At 46.3% G+C, this 20,445-nt stretch overlaps 1 long non-coding RNA gene and 1 pseudogene across 1 annotated transcript; one reads left to right on the top strand and one right to left on the bottom strand.

Annotated features, from left to right (window-relative positions):
• Nucleotides 1-521, bottom strand: part of LOC116077330 — a 2,910-nt pseudogene extending 2,389 nt beyond the window's left edge.
• A 9,868-nt stretch (nt 522-10,389) lies between these two features.
• LOC116078424 lies at nt 10,390-14,262 on the top strand. Its single transcript, XR_004113540.1, has 3 exons — nt 10,390-10,416; nt 13,175-13,251; nt 14,229-14,262. It is a non-coding gene; the product is annotated as an uncharacterized LOC116078424 (long non-coding RNA).
• Nucleotides 14,263-20,445: the final 6,183 nt, after the last annotated feature.

Here is a 20,445-nt window from a genome sequence, read left to right as displayed (position 1 = left end):
TTTTTTTTTTTGCCTTCTTTGAACGTTCATGGTCCTCCCAACCTTCCTTCTTTCTTTTTTTCTCATGGTAGTCCAAACGATATCCGTATCGTTTGCGATGTAATTCAATGTATTCACTTTGTGGCATGATGACAGCCGCGGAGCAGCCGTCCGCGACCTCCGGGGTTCCAAAATACTCTTAGTTTCTGGGTGTCACTGGTCCATGAGCCTGCTTCGTTCAGGCTGGAACCGACACTCCACTTACATGACAAGCTCCAGAGATACTCAACCAATGGATGTTGGACCTAATGGATGTCTACTGATCTGGCTAATCACCATCTCTTAAGTTTTATCATGGCCCCTTAGATAGACCTTCCTCTGAGGCATGTAAACTACTGTCCCCCCACCCCCGCCCCATTGTCCATCCCTTGTGAACTGCAAAGCAGCTAAAAGCAGCCATTCCCTAACACACACCCTATACCCCCTAACATGGCTCGGTAATATAGGTGGCGAGTTTCCAAGATGGCCAGCTTCTTTCTCATCCTCCGGACTTGAGAAGAAAGCTGGGAATCTTAAAACAAAGACTTTATAGGCTCTGGCTTCTGACCCCCAGACCTCCTGATGATGGACTGATTTGATTCAACAAGTTCAAGGTCTGCTTAGAACATGCCATACAACAGTTCTGGGCCATTCAACCATCCTACATTTCTTCAAACTGACCCATCCTAAAGGGAGGGAAACTCTTCCAAGGCTTTTAAAAGCCATTTTTAGATTTCCAAGTCCCTCCTCTGCTTGTCAGAGGGTCTTTTACTTGGTATGACTGTTTCATATGTGTTTTCTCATCTCCAATAAATGTCTTTCTTCAGTTGTTAAAACAAACAAACAAACAAACAAACAAAACCTGGGCCTAACTGAGAACCATTCTCCTTGTCAGTAAATGCTGGTGCAGACTATGTAGAGATGGATGTGACCATTCTTGAGTGTTCCTGCCCTCAGTTCCTCTCTATAAGGTACATTAGTATGTTTCTACTGACAGGCCTGTGTGAGGGCACAGGCCCCTAAGTCCTTCCTGCCATTAGCATTCTGATACCTATTATTAGCTGGTAAGTCCAGCCCATACTGGTTCTAGGGACATGGGGCATTTAGGGGACCCCTTACCTAAGGAGCAGATCCTTCTGTGTGCACGGTAGAGGATCAAGCAAAGCTGTAGGCAAGCCCTGGTGAGTGTTGGTCACAGCTCACTATCCTGAAGGAGAGACATCTAAGTTGGATTGGAGAATCAGGACAGGCCCAGCAGTGAGACCTTCAAAGCCAAGAGCAAAGGTACAAGGCCAGGGGCAGCAGCTCTTGTGGTAATTCTTTACAGATAGTGTAAGTACTCAGCAAAACTTCCTTAGGATAAGAGATGGCTCTTTCCTCCACTGCCTCAGGGTCTGGCTGTGAAGCCCAGCCCCCACTGTGTCTCTTTAGGTAAAGTTTACACAGTACTTAATAGAGGACGGACAGAGTTGTGTTTCCTTTCCAAGTTAGCTGGCCTGAAGGAATGTCACAGATACAAGGGAATTTGTCTTGTTTGATTTCAAGAACATAGAGCAACAAGGTGTCACAAGAGGCCCTTGATCCTACTGACAAGCTCATTGAGTGGGCATAGCTTGCAATGTACACTTACATTTTGGGCTTAACTTGCATGTGAGGTATATTCCTAGCAGCGTGGACTCTTCTCTATAAACACAGAGGGGCATGGGTCTTCCTCTATTATCCCAATAAAGAGCGACTTGCTGTCATGTCTCATTCAACTGGTTTGTTCCACCTACCTACACAGACCAGGTAGCTGGATAGCTGCGTGGCTGCCAGTGTCTGAAGGAGGAAACAGAAATTTGGTGGGCTAGAAATTAGATGAGAATCTCTTCATTTAGCAGGACTGAGGAACCATTAAGGAAATTCTTGCTCTTTGTCAGTGACTCAGGTTTTACAGGGCTAGGTGCCCTGTGAGAGCTTTGACTAAATCTTCCCTCCTGTCTTTTCTCATCCTGTTCTTTGACTGTAATAGCTGTTTACATAGAATGGTCAGTAAGTAGGATGAACACAGTTGGCGACTACAGTGCTGTTGCATGGACACCTGTCACCTGCCCCCTTGGCCCTTTCTGGGTGTGAAGCCCTCTGACTCTGTGGAGTCTCCGGGTACTCTGTGCCTCTGTGCTTGTCCTTGCTCCATCTCCAGCCATCCTGGGAGCCTAGCTAATGTCTCAACATCATAGCAATTGGCCCCTTGTCCTTGTGGTTGGCACTTTTGGCTAAGTTGAAAGGAATGCAAGTGTTTTCACTCACTGGTGAGCCGGTCACTGGCTGCCTTGGCCAGGGATAAGAATGTCAAGTGGGGTGGGAGGGAGAAAGGAAAGAACAGAGAGCCTCACACTGGGTCCCTCCTTGTTTTTGAGGTAGACGGTAGGGGAAAATGTGGGTGACATGTACAGAATGTAGCACTACCTGATGCCCACTCCTTCATCTCAGCCTGTTCCCCTCCAGGCCACTGTCTTCTAGCCAGAGGCTTTCTCCACTTTGTGCCTCAGGAAGGAAACAGCAATGTTCCTTAGTCATAGTGCTAACGGTCATGGAGAAAAACAGACATGATGGAGAGGAGTGACACCTTGGATATTTCCTAACCCCAGCACTTTTTGTTTCTCTATATCCAATAGGAAGTCTCTTTGTTTTAATTTTCCCCGTCAAGGAGACAATTAATTCAGGCTCCCCTATGCACGAGGTCCAGATGTCAAGGGCCTGCTCTACCAACCCATCCTCGTGAATAGGAATTAATCAACACCATTAGAGAGAACTCTCCCACTTAAACTTCTGGGCCCCTTCTTTACAGCCCGGTGGAGATTTCATACCTTTTATGTGGAGCAGGCTTCAGAGCCTTCACCTATGTAAGGAATTTTTCAATTAACATTTCTTTCCCTCTGGAGAGACCAGGGCCTTTGGTTCTCCACAAAAGACTGGCTTTGCTTTTCCTATAGCAAATGTGCTCAGGCCCAGCCCTCTGAGCTGAAGGCCCTATTATTTGGCAATGATGATTCAGTTTGGCAACCCCCCCTAATCAATAGCTGATCAGGGCCCAGCAGGGAGTCTCCGTATTCAGACCCTCACACAGCTAAAATGGTTTCCTTTGAATAAAATCACGCCTAGGTCGAATTTTAAATCCATCTAATTGGCAGTGGGTTGTTTTTTTTTTTTTTTTAACAGAATAGAAAGGATGTGTAAGTGAAGGAAAAAAAAAACCTGATGGCTTTGATGGCTGGTTGCTTCTACTTTTTTGCAACCTCATGTTTGCTTCAAAATACACGTTATCATCGCCACACTTTTCCTTAAATAGCTTGCTAATTGGAGTTCGCTTTGGATAAAATTCTTATTAAATCCTTTATAGATGTCAAAATCCTCTCAGAACGTATATCTAATCTTTTTTGAGATCGTTTTAAACAGGAGTGTCTTTACCAACAACAACATTTAGCAAAGAACTCAAATGATTTTGCTAAGAAATTTGTTCAATTACACTAAAGGGATTTTGAAAGTTCAATGCTAAGGGCCTTTGGTGGGGAGCAGGGTACTGTGTAAAACCACTGCGGAGTGCGGGAAGCACCGGAGCGAGTGTTGCTGCCCAAGATGATCAGTTGGGTTGGCACGCTCAGGAGGCGTGCTAGCAAGGGTGTTGCTTATGCCAAAAGCTAGCTAGCTATGCCACTCTCAGCTCAGAGCAAAGGGGACACAAGGGTGAGCCAAGCTTCCTTGAGTGGGAGAAGAAGAATCAGACGTTACAAGAGAGCCATTTCTTACATTCTCGTTTTGAACCCCAAACAATAAAATAATAATAAAAAAACCAACCAACCAAACAAACAAACAAAAAAAACAATTGAACTCGATTTATGAAAATCTACCACGCAAAGAACTTTCTGAATTAGGAGGTTTGGTGAGTCAATTGCCTGATTTGCTTTCTGTCTTGACTAAAATGCACTTGTGTCAGGGTGGGTGAAAGCTGTGGGTAAAAGCTCTCACTGTGAAAACCTGGGAACCTAAGCTCGGTTCACAGAACCCATGTAAAGTTGGAAGGCAAGAACCCATTCTGAAGTTATCCTCTGACCTTTGACCTCCATACACCTGCCATTTCATGGGTGCTCCTCCCACTCACCATGCACATGCACTCTCACACACACACACACACACACACACACACACACACACACACACCATACTACTAATAAAGAAATCTATGCTTGAAAGTGATATTTTCAGGTGGCCTTGGATCACCTAATGAAGACCAATAGGTCTGCAGGCTTTCTCATTCACTCTCTGCTTCCATTCTCCTACCCACGTGACATTTGGAGGCTGTTGTAAGCTGATATTTTTGCCCAAGTGAAGCAAAAAAATTGTTCCTGAATGAAGGGTCTCCTGGGCCATGTGGTGGAGTCTGCAGTCTCTTCTCTGTCTTGAGTAGCTTTAACTGTGTCTGACCCCATGATCCTTTCCGTGTCTCACAATGTTGTGTTCGTCATGTCTAACCTGTGGTCCTCCTTGTTTCTGAATCCATGGTCCCTCCTCTGTCTGATCCCATGGTCCTCTCTTGTTTGACTCCATGATCCTTCCGGCTATGTGGTCCCTTCCGTGTCTGACAGTGTGGCCTCTCCTCAATCTGAAGCCATCCCTGTTATTGTCTCTGATCTTCCTCATGTCAGATCCTGATGTTCTCCCTTGTCTGACTCAGTGATCTTTTCCATGTCTTACATGGTGTTCCTCTTCACACCTGGTCCTCTTCCAATCTGAATCTGTAGCCATTCCATGTCTGATGCTACAGTTCCTTCATGTCTGGTTACACAATCATCCTTGTGTCTGACCCTTTGTTCTTTTCTAAGTCTAGGTCTGTGTCCTGGAAGCAGACAGAAAGTTAAAGTCCAAGGTAAAAAATCGACAATGGCTCTCTGTTACTGTTTATACTAAAGAAACCCTAGAGAACAGCAGAACACAAGAGCTGTGTCTGACGATGGAGTCCCCATGTCTGACTCCGACACCAGCCATTCAATGTTGCTAGACGCTTCACAGTCCACGCAGGTGCTATGCCTGCCTCAGGCCCATTGTTCTCAGGCATGAGGCTCGAAGGGAGGGGATGCAGGCCACGTTCTGTAGTAAGCTTGTCAGGCCTGGACTTTTCTGAGCTTGAGTTCATGACCAGATGGTGTCTCTTTAAGACAGACCAATGAATATCACTGAGGGCTTTCATCTTTCTCTCACACAAATTAATCTCACTGGAGACTTAGAAATGACTCTGGACCCATAGATGGTGTTCTGGAGGAACATGAGGATATGATCTAGAATCTTCACCATGCACTTTCCCTGCCAAGGCTTGCATACCCCTAAGAGAGCTCTCTCATCTCAAGAAATAGAAGAGGTGTGGGTTTAGACTTGGGCTCATGCATTGAGATCAGAAAAACTTTAAATTGACACAGAACAGGGTTTGACATAAATTAGGAATGTCAGTAGTGAAATGAATAAATCAGCTGCCTAGATAACACTTTTGTTTTAGGACAGACATTTTAAGTATGTATTTGTCAAAATTGCCCTGCCTGTGTGGAGCATCCCAAAGGGACTACCCTTGTTTCTTGGCTTTACCTTGAACCTACCCTTCTGTAGAAAATGAACTTTCTTAAGATGGTAGAGGTAGAAGTCTTATCTTCGAAGTAAGAACCGAAAGGGCAAGAAGAAGAAAAACTGCTGTAATTAAAACAGATCAGACAAACAAGGGGAGTTTGATACTGTGTTACGGCTGGTGGTTTTATCTTGATGATGAGAGTAAAGTTAATTGTACCTAGAGTCAATGAGTGCCCAAACATTTGTTTCTCAGACTGATTTTTATGACAGTGCCATCCTAATACATGCATTTGTAGGGGATATTGAAGACCTCTGACACATTTTCTTACATTTGTATATTTATTTATTCATTTTCACGTGTATGTGCTTTTTACCTCCATGTAGAAGGGATGAAAGCAGCAGAATAGGCAGGGTGGAGGCAGCGGCAGTTCTGAGGGGCAGACCTCAGAGCCTGTTTTCTACAGACTTCAGGGAGCTGCTTCCCCTTTTCCTTTAGGAACAAGCTCTATGTCTGAGCCACAGGGAACCTTGCCTCCCTTTCCTTGCTCCCCTCTCTGCTGCTGGTAGCATTGGGAGGGAAGGGGGGCAGGATGGGGGATGGTGAATACCTGGTCAAATGGGACTGAGAAAGACCCAAGAAGTATTTATGCTGGAATTCAGAGAGATTAGGGGGTGGTGGTGATTGGGGGGGGGTAAGGTCTGCAACTGTGGCAGAAAAGAAAGACTTGCCGATGATCCGTGCATCTGAATGTGGTATGTGCTATTATTATTTAGGAGATGTCGGGATACTTTGCCATTGCCACCAGAGATGCTTGCTGTTCGGTGGGCACTATCTTTCACTTCGGCTGAGAACTCAGGCATATCATAAAGTTTGATGTGCCTTATGGTACCAGGACACAGACACATTATTCAGGAATGAGGACTTCCTGCTGGTAAGATGTCTACATTCTCAGTGTTTTTTTGTTTTTTCTTTTTCTTCTTCAGATGATAGAGCTTTCAGATCCCCAAGCAGGCCCTTGGCTCTTTCTAAGCCCCATATATCCCTTGGAGGGAGCCAAGTGTGTGATCTCTAAATAGCTCTGATGAAGCTGGGAAAAGCTGGTAAGTTGCTTTTTAACATGTGCTTTATCTGTGTGCAAAGCTGCCGCCTAGGTCCCTGCAGCCCCTCAAGACCCATATGGCTCCACATGGCAGGTGCAGGACTCTGTCTGGAGTCAAGATATGGATCTTGGCACCAGAGTGCCTTGCTTTCCAGGATTGGGATGTGGTACGTGTGCACACACTCACACGTCGGCCAGCACAAAGCTAGGGTCTCAATACAGTCCCAAGTCATTGTTCTTGTGGCCACCAGGGACCACCAGCTGCAGAGCTCAAGTTACAGCCTCCGGCAGACCCATGGTGGTGACTTCCATCATCTGTCATCCTCTCTGGTGTCAGTGTCATGTGATCTACTGCTGGTTGCTATTGCTTTTGGGCAAGGTCCACCCTAAGACCATTCACTCACGCTATCCGTGAGCTCATGGCCAGGCTGACTGGGAGGGTGCCTGAGGGACAGACAGGCCCCGAAGTCCCACCCAGTCTACTGCTGGCTCAGCTCACATTACTTCCTACCAGGACCTATCTGCTGCTCACAGTCAAGTTCTCCAAGACCAGGATTGCTGGCTCTCAGATTCCAGGAGCTTCTAGAACAACCAAGGGAAGATGCTGATTCATATACTTGTAAGTCTCTATCGTATGAATTATTTGGTTGCCAAATAGAAGGAAATAATTTGGAAATCAGCATGAAAATCTAAAATTTTCCTCCTTCATGGATTCCCATGCTTTCTCTAAGCATATTTAAGTTTTAGTATCAAAGGTTGATGTGTATTGCATTGAAGCTGAGAAATCAAGTCTTATTTAAAAATATGGTATCGCCTTGGGCCTAGAAAAAGACCAGACAACCTAGGAGACCACCAACACGTGGTTACCTGGCCTTCTCTCATTTCTGTTTCCTACCATGCCAAAGTAGAAACCAGAAAGAGCTCAATGTCCCTCCACCCTGGGAGTCTTAACTTCATCCTCAACTGTGATAAATTTCCAGACTTGTGGCACCTTCTAGGATCCACACCAGTGAGTACTGGGTGAGCCCGTATCTAGTATTTACTAGGACGAGGGGAAGAGAGAAGCGGCAAAGAGCCTGGCTCAGAGCGAATGAGAATGCTACTAGCCAGAAAAGGTAGTGTCAGAGGGTTGGGCCTTGCTCCTGCTATGCTCAGCCCCAGAGCCCTGTACCCTACACTCCTGGGAGGCTCTGAAGGCAAGAAATAGCTTGGAAGTCTGCCTTGACTGGGTTATGTGGAGCAGGGTGTGAGAGGCAGCGTCCGAGCCTGCTGGGAGGTCGGATCCTTCTCTTGTTGTTGCCAGTAGCTTTTATGACCATTCCATGGTACTTTTCCTTTTTCCTTTCTTTACATAATAATTTCTTGTCTTTAGCCTTTTCCAGACAGCCTGTCTTTTCTCTTTATTTGTTATCACACAATTCCTCTGACCACTCTCCTCTTCTCTGAATGCCCGCGTCTTCAGTTCTTTACCTGTGTGCACATGTGTAACACACACATATGCACACACATGTATTTTCTCATAGTCTGACTTATTGCCTCTCTGTCTGAGATCATACTAGATGTCAGAATGAACTTTAGCCACACCCACTTCAGGCCCGTTTCTCAGGCATCAGAAATCCTGAGATTAAATGGAAAATAGCGTTGAGTGCTAGCGGTGGCTCAACCCTAATGACCAGATGGTCACATTCCCTGTGACAAGCACAGGGCATTCCTGTGTCCTGCCCTGGAAACTGGCTGAGCAGGTGTCTCCTCTCCACTCCATGACAATGTGCCAGCTAGCACCCTCTGGGGGACAAAGCAACAATGGGAACTGATGGTGCCCATCCTGTATAGGAGGCTCATATTCTGTGCTCAGAACTAACACACATGGAAACCCAGGACTTAGACTGACACTGGATCACTGGCCCCGGGTTTCCATGTGAGTTCTTGGAACCAGGCCTTTGTCTTTGCCGGGTTTCACATCAGGGAAGTGGGCCCAGTCAGTGCACTGCAGCCCACCGTCTGCCCTAGGGGCAATCTGTGGACCACAGAGGGCCAATTAGTAAGTGATATTTATGGTTAAATGGTCTGTTTCTGTGATCTGGTCCTTCTTGACCACCCCCTTGCTGGTTATGTCTGAGGAATATAGAAAGAAGATCTGTTGGTAAATCCTGTCTACCTCCATGACCTGAAACTATACTGTATGTGAATGAGAGCGAGGCTCCTTGAAGAGGAGGTCGCATTGCTGAGAGAGCCTGTGACTTTACGCTTTTCTCAGGAAATGTGGTTGGTTCATTTCTCACTTCTTCCTAGCATTGTTTCTCCATTCTTCCCTAAAAAATTAACTTAAGGGTTTTAAAAGGCTTTGTGTAAAAGTATCCTCACTGTAATACAAACTAAGCACACTTAATTTTGGACAGTCAGAGGGTGAGTAATCATGCAGCGTATTGCTCCAGGGCAAGGGACATTTAGACTTAAGCTAGGGAAAGTCCTGGACAAGCCAGAGCATATGGGGACCCCAAATTAGGGCATAGATTGACAGGAAATAGTGGGAAGGATCTCCTGTAAAATAGAGTACTACAGGAAACCAGAGGTCAGCCTACCACTTCTGGTCACACGGAGAAGTGCTCTTTATAAGCTGAAAGAAAATCATATGTTTCTTTAGACAAACATAAACAACAGTTAGAGGGAAACCAGTAGAACAAAGAGAATTTGATGGCAGTGAGCATATCCTGGGGTAGGCAGGTGTAGATGACCGAAGAGCATCTCATTCCACTCTTGGACTCTGCTTATTGAGCATATCTGTATTTCATGTATTGGTCAGATATAATCCAAGGCTGTGTGTGTTTTTATCTCCACCGACCATGGGCTCCAGGAGTCATTTTGGGATGAGCTCTTCCTCTAAGCTGTTGACTTGGCATGTCAACAGAGAGTGTTGGGGTTGCCGGCAACTGCAAACGGCAGGCTCTTGCCAGGTCATGATAATATTGCAGAATTTGTGTGGGTGCCAGGAACCAGGGCCATGGTAGGAAGATTCCACCCAGCAAGTGTGAGCTTGCTCAAGGTTTAGAAAGAGGACTTATGAAATATAGCAGGCTCTGATTTTCAAGTTCACCCTCTGATGTGGGCCTGACTCTCTTCTGCAGCACCTAGGGGTGAAGTGGACTCTACAGCCAAAGGTAGACAATAGATGAAGGGGAAGAGCCAACACTGAGGCAGACACTGACCGAGCTGTACCATGTCTCTTCCACCCCGAGTGTCACTGATGGTTTACGCCAACCTACTGATAGTGGGCTTTGGTTGTGGTTTTGGACAGGCTGACAAAGGGATCCATTTTCTAGAAAACAATTGCTAGTTGAGAGAAATATTATCTAAATGGGATTCTATTTATTGAAAAAAAAATGTGACAAACGCCCAAAGAACAGCGCTAAAACTCTATTGCGCACAAAGCCTGAGAGCGTGGAGAGTTTAAAACACTGTGAGTGAAGTCTACCTGAGAAGGTGAGTCCAGGCTGGGTGGGTAGAGGCAGACAACAAGGGCTGGGCTTGTGGTGGAGGCACCCTGGATTCCTAGGTAGGGCCAGTCTGGGCCCTCTTGTAGCCAACCTTGCACATCTGGCAGGAAGAGATGCTCACCAAAAGATTAGCACGTAAGCCAGGGCCTGCTCTGCACCAAGCAAACACTGGGAGTGCCGGGTGTGACCGAGTCTCAGGATTGCTCCAGGTAACTCTTCTGTCTTTTGCTGCTACTCTCTCTGAGCTGTTGATTTTGGAAGCTGCACTTCTCTGCACGACTGGATTGCTTCACATAATCTCAAGCCCTTCCCAGCAGATAACATTCTTGTGGGATGACAGCAAACCTCAAGTCCCATTGGTAGCTCCAGTGTCAGCTCTGCCGATGCACACCTGGGGACACCAGAGTGCTACAGACACCAGAGACAGGCTTGGAGAGACAGCCATGTGCCACCCAACACCTGTGAGCCAACTTGTCTTAGAGGCCTGGTATGCAGTGAATTCATTTCACCTTATTTGATGTTTAGAATGGGTGTCACCTGGCTTTCTGGGTCTAAACCTTAATGGTCTATAGCTCAGGGACTTCCCTCCTTGAGTCAGAGCCTGCTGTGTTGCTACCTGAGAACAATTGGCACTTATTCTAAGCCCTCAGGCCCTTGGGCTCAGGCTGCTACAGGCCAGGTGAGAAAGTGAATTCCTGAGTCAAGCAGTCCTGCCTACAGCATGGTAGGAATTTGAAGCTTCGGGCCAGGCTAGGAATGCAGGGCAGAAGGAGGGAGTAAAATCTAGAGGGAAGCGGGTATGGGCTTGTTTCTCTCCTGTCACACCTGCCAGGGGTCTGGGTCCTCAGTGAGGGCAGTGGCTGAGAGTGACCAGGCAGGCAGGTAGCAGCCTGTCTGCATGTGTGGCTGTGATAGTTTCCTCCTGTTTCTGGGATTGCTCCTTCAGAGCACAGGACTGGAAGTTTACTAGAAATCACTACAGGCAGAGATTCTTTGAGGAGGGCCATTTTGGGAGAAGCCCAGTCCATGGGGCCAGCCAGATGGAGAACCATCCTTCCTGAAGGCTGTTGTGATCTCTGCTGACTGTCACAAAAGCTAAATGACTACAGCTGTCCCTACAGACCTCTAAGCTGTTGCTGCTGGCTAGACTAGAAAGTCCTGCCAGTTGTCACACTGGCAGCTTCAAGGACCTTACCATGACAGCATGGGCCCTTTCTCCACAAAACATAGAAATGTCTCGTGCGGCTGTACTGGGAAACTGTTGTAGAGTAAAACTCTTCTCGCTGAAATTAAATTTCTTCTTTTCTTATTAAAATAATATCAAAACTTCTCATGTGTCTCTGGAAGTACTGTGGACTCTGGGACTTTAGGCATTCTGGGGAGGCAAGCCTATTCTCCAGGATGTGGGATTTTGGGGATTACCATAGAGCCCCACTTCTGCTCCATATATTATTTCTGACCATGGGGAGACCATCAGCTTCCTGAGCATCTCTAACCCTTATATAAAGCCCCTGGGTTTCCTTATGCCGAGGAAACTCGCAGCTTCAAGGTTTCCTCTTTCCAAATAACTGAGTTCATAACAGCTACATCACGTGGACATGAAGGGCTGAAGCTACCTTTGGCTGGAGAGCGGAGGGCCCAGATGAGGAGGGTTTAGGTATGGAGGATATAGGTGTGGTGGCCCAGGCATGACAACTCAGGTGAAGAGAGCCTAGGTGTGGAAGGTCTGGGAGTGCAGAACACTCAAGTGTGTGCAGGGCCTAGGTGTGGAGGGCAGATGCTTGCCAGAAGCAAGGTCCAGGGAGGACTACTGCCTTGTGCAGAGCGTCCATGACTGAGTAGGCCCACTGGAGACATCCCTGAGGGAAGCTGACACTTGGCTTTTCCTGCTTCTCCTGTGGTGTGTATCTCCCTTTCTTCTTCTGTCACAGTTGTTGCCTTGTCTTTTAAATTCTTTCCCTCCTCCTCTTCATTCTTTTATCTAGAAATTTGTTTCTATTTTTAAATTTGTATATATTTTTATGTTAAAGGCAAAAGAGTAAAATTTTAATTTTTAACTTATGTATGAAAGAGTTTTATTCCAAGTATCTCAATGTTTTGCATTTTATTAAAAGTTAATGTTTCTTAAAAGGCTTCCAGAATACACTCTGAAGTTAAGGACATAAGATCATCTTTGTCTAATCATATTATGGACATTTATTAAGGGTATGTGAAAATGCCATTCATGTTATAAAGTGGTTTTTCTCTGCCAGGAAAAATTTTCTAGCATGATCCCTTGTGCCACTAAGATGGTGTTCTAGTGTTAGGAACTGAATTCTCTTTCTTATTTTAATTATTTCTTTTTACTTTTTGAGATTATAATATAATGACATGATTTTTCCCTTTTCTATCTTTTCTCTAAACTCTCTCTTTCTCTCTGCATATATATGCTATATAACATATATAAACTATATATATGTCATAATTATACATCTCATATAACACACACATATATATTCCTACATACACAAGTACAACCTACTCAGTATGTGTAGTGTTACTTGCATCTATTTTTTTTCTGGGCTGATCATTTAGTTTTGGATAACCAATTGTGTGTCTTCCCTGGCAAAGGCCATTTCTCCTGCTCTCAGAATACCTCCGTTTCCTGTAGTTCTTTGTGTAGGGTCCAGGGCCCCTGGGCTTCTCCCTTGCAAACAGTCTCCCACCTCATCCATGTGAGTATGTCTATTGTAAATTTATGGGTGTAGCTTCTTACATACCTGGGAGACAAAACAGAGATTTGTTTTTGAAACAAGATTGTTCTTTGCCATAATAGTGATGTAATGTAATTAGCAATAATACTAAGTCTTAAATGAAGGTTGGGGCAATTATTTGGGATGGACCCCCAGGTGGATCTAACTCTGGTTTAGAAAAACAACAGTAACAACAACAACAACAACAACAAAACTCTTTTGTTTTTCCTGTTAGCTTTGTTGGGCTGTTGGTTCTACCCATTAAAAACCCTATCCTGATGCTGCTTAACTTGGAGATAATCAGAGCCCAAGGTAACTGAAACATGAAAAAAGGGAAGCTCTGAGGGCCCCAGCTGAGTAGAAAAGATGGAGGGGCAGTGGATAGATATACCAGGCCATTCTACGGCATGTGGAGGGGTGTGGGCATCGAAGGTAAGGACGCTCTGGGAAGCCTGTCTGCATCCTTAGCTTAGGGAGCAGGTGGTCAGGGCTGTGCCCCATGGAGGGCTGTGCCTGTTTGTAGACAAACAGCCCTGGCACCTGTGCAGCTCAAGCAAGGCTTCATTAAACACAGTTTCTGCCTCAGATCATTAATTTGTTTTAATTAGGTGGCCATGGGTCCAAGGGGTTGAGAGGCTGTATGGAATGCAGCAGCCCGTGGTTCCCAGCTGGGCCTGGCTGGAAATCGAGGAGCTGTTGCAGACAGGAAAGGGAGCTGGTGGCCTCCAGGAGGCGGGGTGATCCTTGCCCTTCTGGGTTGGATCCTTCTCTGCTGACAGCAGCACTGACTGCCTTGGGGGTGGGACCTGGCAGGGGTCCCAGGCTGTCAGCTGTGTATTCTCAACCACCAGCCCCTCATTAACCCTAAGCAACATTTTCTGTCTTGATCATTGCTTAATGAGCTTGGGTGCCTGTGGGCCCATCATTGCCTGAGCCCAGACAGGGTGTTCTGTTTGGCCATCAGATAGGAGGCTGTCGCTGGAGGTCGGTGGGTCCTAGCCTCATAAACATTGTGGGGACATGATGGAAAGATGATGGTTTCGTTTTTTTTCTTCCACAGAGTTGGGGTGAGACAATCTGGTTCAGAGCCAACTCATGATTTAGGGAACTATTGACTCTAAATTGAGGAGGGGGGCGTCATACAAGTTCCACTTACCAGAGTTTTGAATAAACTATAATTCCCTCCACTTTTATTGCAGTAACGTACACATAACCAAATTTGCCATCTTAACCATCTCTCAAGCGAGCACCAAGAGCTACACTTTGCTTGTTTCTTCCTGACATTACAGATGGTTTGGAAGGGCAGGTGCATGACATCTGACCTCTGCTGAGCAAGGTGGGAAGTTCATAGTTGCACTGACTGGATTCCCTTCCATGGCTTCTGTTGCTGGACAAGCTTGTTTCTCTTGGTACGGAATGTTCCTTATTTCTGAAACTAACTAACTGGAATCCTTTTCCTTTTTCATTCTGTTGGGCTCTCTATCCACTCCCTTCTTCATAAGCACTCCCTGGATCTGAGCTCTGGATAGATAGTACTTTCATGGACCCTGGTGTGCAAAGCATATCTCATAGGTTTTTCCTGGGTGTGACACATTGAGCTGCCCCGCTGCCCCTCTGCCCCAGTTCACTTTAGCATATGCTAGGCTAACATTTCACAGTGACCTTCCATGGCCAAGTCCACACTGGGAGCGTGAACGCATACTGCAGTTGTCCCGCTGTTGTGCACCTAGTTTTGCTTATAAGAGAATGGTGAGTTTTCAACATGATTGGTTTTACGTGAGGTTACTGCTGGTCTTCTCTCTCCAGGACTGTACCTCTGAAATCAGCCTTTGGGTCCCCGGTACTTTGTCATTCTAGGCTTGATGGTCTCAGCTCCCCACCCCATCTCTCTGGTATTTCCTCTACAAAACTGGGCACAGACTCTGTGTGGAGGCTCCCTGTTCTGTATCTCTCTGTTTGCAGGGTTGTATGACACTCTTACCTTGACTCAGATGGCCTAGAACCAGGACAATCTACATATGTAGAGGCCGGAGATGGGGAAGACAACTGAGCATATACCCTCCATTTTCACACACCCATGTGTTCTCCCCGGCCCCTCTCCAACACCTACAAGGTAAGGGATAGCCTTCAGTAGGCCTGAGCTGATGCCATGAACTAGTCTGGGAAGGGAAGCAGGGAACCGTAGGTTTCTGATAAGATGTGAAGGTGAACAGGGTGAAATCTCTTTGGATCTTTATCTTTGAATAAACTATAATTCCCTCCACTTTTATTGCAGCCCCTACTACAAGGAACCAAGAAGGCAAACTGGAGCTGGGCTTCTCACAGCTGAAGGTTGTGTGCCTATGTTTGAGGAGTGGCTGAGTAGGTAGCTCATGCTCTTTCTTATGGCACTGACTACCCTTAAACCTACCATTCTTCAGTTTTGAGGCAAGCCCTCATTCAGTATGGAGCACGGACAAGGGGTCAGGACTGGTCTTTGGTCAGCTGGCTCCAGCGGGGTTCAACCTCAAGACTCTGGGCAGGTGAGAGTCTCGCTTTAGGGTGTGGTCTTTCAAGACCCGATGCTGAGGCAGAAGACTGGCTATGACTTGGGTGGCCAATATTGACCCCTCCTATGAATTGCAAGTTCTAATTTGGCAGAGGCCAGTTTTGGTTTGGCAAATCATCATGTGCCACTACTTGTGTAGCCAAGGATCTACTAACGTAGAATGAACACATGGGGATGGAGAGGAAGCAGTCACTTTGGATGTAAATGTAAAAGGACAAGAAAGAGATTGGATGGGTGTATTATCTTGGCTTATAAAGTGAATTATACATTAAAATTTAGCCTCAAAAGTGGGGAATGATGTTACCTTTCTGTAATCCTAGGGGCTAGGTGGCTGAGACATAAGTTTGAGGCTAGCCTGAGCTATAAAAAGAGATCTTGTCTTAAGTGGCTGCTGGGTGGGGGGAAGATGGCTTGTTTCTGCACACAGAGGCTGTCCTCAGTACCTTGCTCTAAGTTAGGAGTCATTCCAGTCCTAGTAAAAGTCAGTTGGGTGGCATGTACTTGATCTGAGGAACTTGAGGCGAATAGAGGAGTTCCTACTCCTGGGCACTATTGCTTTAGCATGGGGCTAGCACTCCATGCCTGCTATTTGAGAGCCAGCCTGGGCAGATACCCTCTGTTTTCACACACACCCATGTCTTCTCACTTGCCCCTCCCCAACACCTACATTGTACCCATTCAGTTGGTAAACTAGGACAAACAGATTCCACTTTCTATAAGATATACCTGAATGGACCAACCTCTCTGGGGACCCTTTCTTTCTTGTGTGGCACCCTTCTTGGCTGGCTGTATGCCTGCTCTGTGCCATTTATGCTATGGGGCATTTTAATGGCTCCTCTCCAGCTTGGTTCCAAGTAGAATTCTCTATGTATCTCTGTTTCTTTCTGGGTAGTCTTTCTTGCTCGTCTTTGTCAACCTCACATACCAGGAACAGGATGAGCAGCTTGTCCTTTTGCCTATGTAGCTTGTGCTCCCCCAACTTTCCAAATTTCTGTCTACCCAAGGACAAAAATTTAGAGTTATTCTCATACTCTGGAGTTCTCCATACTGGGCACACAGGAAGAACTTTGCTGATACCTGTCTTTGATTGTGAATGTAAAATAAACTACTGTGGTAAGGCTCAGTCAGAAAGGATGTCTCTGGCCTGGCTGGAGGCAGTTGGGCCTTCCTGATATTCCAGTTTTACAGGGAGAGGCAACACCTGCTGAGAGCTTGAAATGGGCTCTTCTGACCCTTTCCAGGGGCAGGCATAGGCCATGGAGATAGAGAAGAGAGCCTGCACTTTCAATGCCCTGGGTCATTGTTTCTGTCCTTGGGTCAGCTCAAGGCTGAATGATGAACATTGTTTAGCTTCTGCAATCACTAAGTTAGGAAGGGTTTATATTAGTGCAATTCTCTAAAGGATCAAGATTCTGTTAAGAATAAAAATCTATTAAAAGGAAATTTATTACAATGGCTTATAGACTGTAGTCTGGTTAGTCTAACAATGGCTAGCTCCCAAACGAAAGGCCAAGAATTCAACAGTTGTTTAGGCCAAAAGGCTGGATGTCTCAGTGGTCCCAATCTAGATCTGTACTTATGGAGGATTTCTAGAGCTGCTGATCTTCAGTTTATAGTAGAATCCCCCCAAAGTAGGTTCTAATACCCGCAAAAGAATGCCCCCGTTGCAGGATAGATGAACTTGCCTTCGAGAGTGAGACCAAGCAGGCAAAAAGCAAAAAAGCTTTCTTTTACATGGGCTGCCACCAGAAGGTATGGCCCAGATTTAAAGTGGATCTTCTCACCTGCAGGATCTGATTGAGAAAACCCCTCACAGGTTGTCTGTTCAACTGTTTGCATTTTAATTGCTTCCAGACGTAGCCGAATTGACGACCAAAGCTAGCCAGCTAGGCTCGTATCTCTCTAAGGTTGGTGTTGAACGCCTTCCCTGGTGCGGGATATTGAGGAGCTGCAGAGTCCTGATCATGGTTCTGAGATCTCGGTAGGCTTGAGGACCTGAGCACCTATGTGTGATCATTTCCTGTTTTCCATAGTCCACCACCAGCACGCACTCCCTGAAGTTTTTGCATCATAGAAGAGTCCTCAGCAACTGCTTGCTATCACTGGGCGTGTCATAAGCTGGCTCCTGATGCTCCTCTCCACACAATTTGGTCATGCATGCCTCTTGTTCCTTGGAGACAGCCCCACCACAATGTTTATGTGTATGCATTTCACAGTCTACACATTTGCATGCAGCTGGCAATCAAGCCTTCCCCTGGTCGAATCCTTAGTTCTTTTCCTAGCTCGCTTTCACTCCTTGTGACCTATGGCTCTCCTTCCTTCCACTCTTCTGGAAGACCCTTGCTTCAGTCAGTAGCTCCCCATCTCCTAGACGGGGACTTGTCTTTTACTCCCCCTGTTTCTGTGTCTTTTCTGTGTTTCATGTTTCTCTTTCTCTCCAGGACAAAGGTCCATTAGAAGCAGAGTGATACTTTTTATGGCCATTGGTTCAGGACCCTTCAGGGTGTGAGCTTTAATTCTTAAGCACTAGGCATTCCATAATTTTTAACTGAATTGATTAAGGTGAGTGGATACTGTTTTCCACAGAGGCTCTGGTGTCAGCCCATATTCAACTTGTGGACACCAGTCAGATGAAAGGTTGCCAATGGCATAGTAACAAGCTACATGCCCTCCAGGTCTTTCTGGAACTGGGCAGATGGCGGGGACAATAGCTGAGAGTCACAGCTATGAGCCTTAGACCAGGGACCTATTGCGACCTTCCTAACAGAGATAATATTCAGGTGACTGCTGAAATCAATCAGCATATAGTATCTGCCACATGCTTATTTTGGCATCACTGTCCTCCTTAGGGACATTTTATAAGGTCTTCATGGTGTTAGTTACTTCTTTCTCCTCCCCCAGGCATGAAAGACCTGGTATCATACAAGGAAGAAAGCTTGGTGCTGATCCTCGTGTGTGTGGTCACCAGAACAGAGGGTCTGTGGCAGTGGCCTAGCCTGACACTGGAGTCTGGATAAAGAGAGTAGTCGTATCACTCTTTCCCCAACAGAATCCTGTCTCCAGGGAGAGCCTTGGTTTCAGTATTTCCACGCTCTTGCTGTGAACAAAAACCACAGGAAAGCCAAAGGGAGGGGGGTGTGTCCTGTGGAAGACTGCTGGGTGGTGGATCTATTTGGCCCGTTTTTGTGGTGGCTCAGAATCCTTTTGGAAAAAGTAGTCTGTTTGATCCCAATAACAGTAACCTTGAGGTCCTGTTCCAGGACTGGCAACTGAATCCCTCTCCGGGGATATGAGCAGCCAGACATCCACCTGCAAGTGGGTGCCTCAAGATAGCTAACCCAATCCTTGTTCCTCCTGGAACTCAGAGAGGAGAGACAGGGGATTGGAAAATAACATCCTTGTCTTTGCAGAACCTGGAGTCTGAAGACTGCCCGAAATCTACTGGTTAGGGACTCAGCCTTGATGGCTCCTCTGCCAAGCAAAGGTTTCAAATAAGTGCTATACCTGTGACCCTACCTCCAGCTGTCTTCCAATTAAAAACTCCTGCTAGCTTAGCGCCTCATCCAAACAGGCCAGCTTTCCCCATTCATGTGTCTAGGCTACATACAGAATAGACAACAAGTAGATGATGGCTTGCTCTTGGCTAAGGTATCATTAGCCTAGCTGAGCTGGTAGCTTGGGGCTGACTCTAAGTGAATAAGTGTGGTGGTTTGAATAGGTTTGGCCCTCCCCCCCAGAGACTCGTGTGCTTAAATGCTTGGCCCACAGGGAATGACACTATTAGGAGGCATGGCCTTGTTGGAGGAGGTGTGGCCTGTCACTGTGGAGGCGGAGCTTTGAGGTTTTAAATGTTTAAGCTCCATCCAGTGTGGAGTACTTAGTCTCCTCCTGGCTTCCTTCAGACCAAGACGTAGAACTCTCAGTTCTTCCAGCATCATGTCTGCCTGGGTGCTGCCATGCTTCCCAAAATGATGATAATGGATTAAACCTCAGAAACCGTAAGGCAGCCCCAAACAAATGTTGTCCTTCATAAGAGCTGCCTTAGTTGTACTGTCTCCTCACAGCAATAAAACCTTAACTAAAATAGTGTCACAAGGTTTCTCACTATCGGTTCACTGAAATGCCGAGGCTGCTATCTGTGGATGACAGATGACAGTGTACTTCAATGCTAACTCCAGGCAGGGCTGTACTGGAGGAAATGCAAACCCTTGGCCTTGCTCCTTATCCTGGGGCTCCCAGAGACCTGCCTGATCCCTTCCACACCTCTGTAAACCTGCAGAGGTTCTTCTAATTGTGAGCCTTTTGATGGAGTTGAGTCTGACACGTGAAAGCAGCTCTAAGGAGAAGCCTCTGGACCAATGGGAGGCATGTTGTCCTCACTAAGTGTAAAGTAGACAGGCAGGACAGGTAGCTCTGTTATCACTCAGGCTCTGGGCCTGATTATCAACTAATCTTATTTGGAGACCCTGCAAGTGCCATTCACCAGTGGGGCAGGGCTGTATGACACATATCTAGGCAACACTTCATGGTCTTCCTAGAATCGGCCTGGGGCATGGCTGTTTGTAAGGATAATGGTTGAGGGACAGATTGCAGTTGTAGATCAGGAAAAGGTTTATGCCTTTAAAAATCCTATATGTCTTTAAAATATCATTTTTAAGTTTCTGACTAGCCATTTAGGTTTAAGTTGTTCGGCCATCTCTTCTTTATGGTGTTGGACACCTAACTGTTCATGGCTAAACACAGGAGAGAGCGAACACAGTGAGTTATGTTTCAGATATTGAGTTCCTGTTTTTCCAGGAAGCAGCTACTAGGTAACTCTGATGGGCTCTGTGCTTCTGTTTCCAGACCATCTCGGACCAACAGTGTTCTACCTGGCACTGGCCCCTCTGTTGGTTCTGATCTGGCTAGAGCAGGTCCTTCTAGGCAGGGATCAGGGCTCTTGGAAGGCCAGACACTTA

The sequence above is a fragment of the Mastomys coucha genome, unplaced genomic scaffold (assembly GCF_008632895.1).
Source record: "Mastomys coucha isolate ucsf_1 unplaced genomic scaffold, UCSF_Mcou_1 pScaffold5, whole genome shotgun sequence".
NCBI classification, from domain to species: domain Eukaryota; kingdom Metazoa; phylum Chordata; class Mammalia; order Rodentia; family Muridae; genus Mastomys; species Mastomys coucha.
This window is presented reverse-complemented; position numbering and strand designations above follow the sequence as displayed.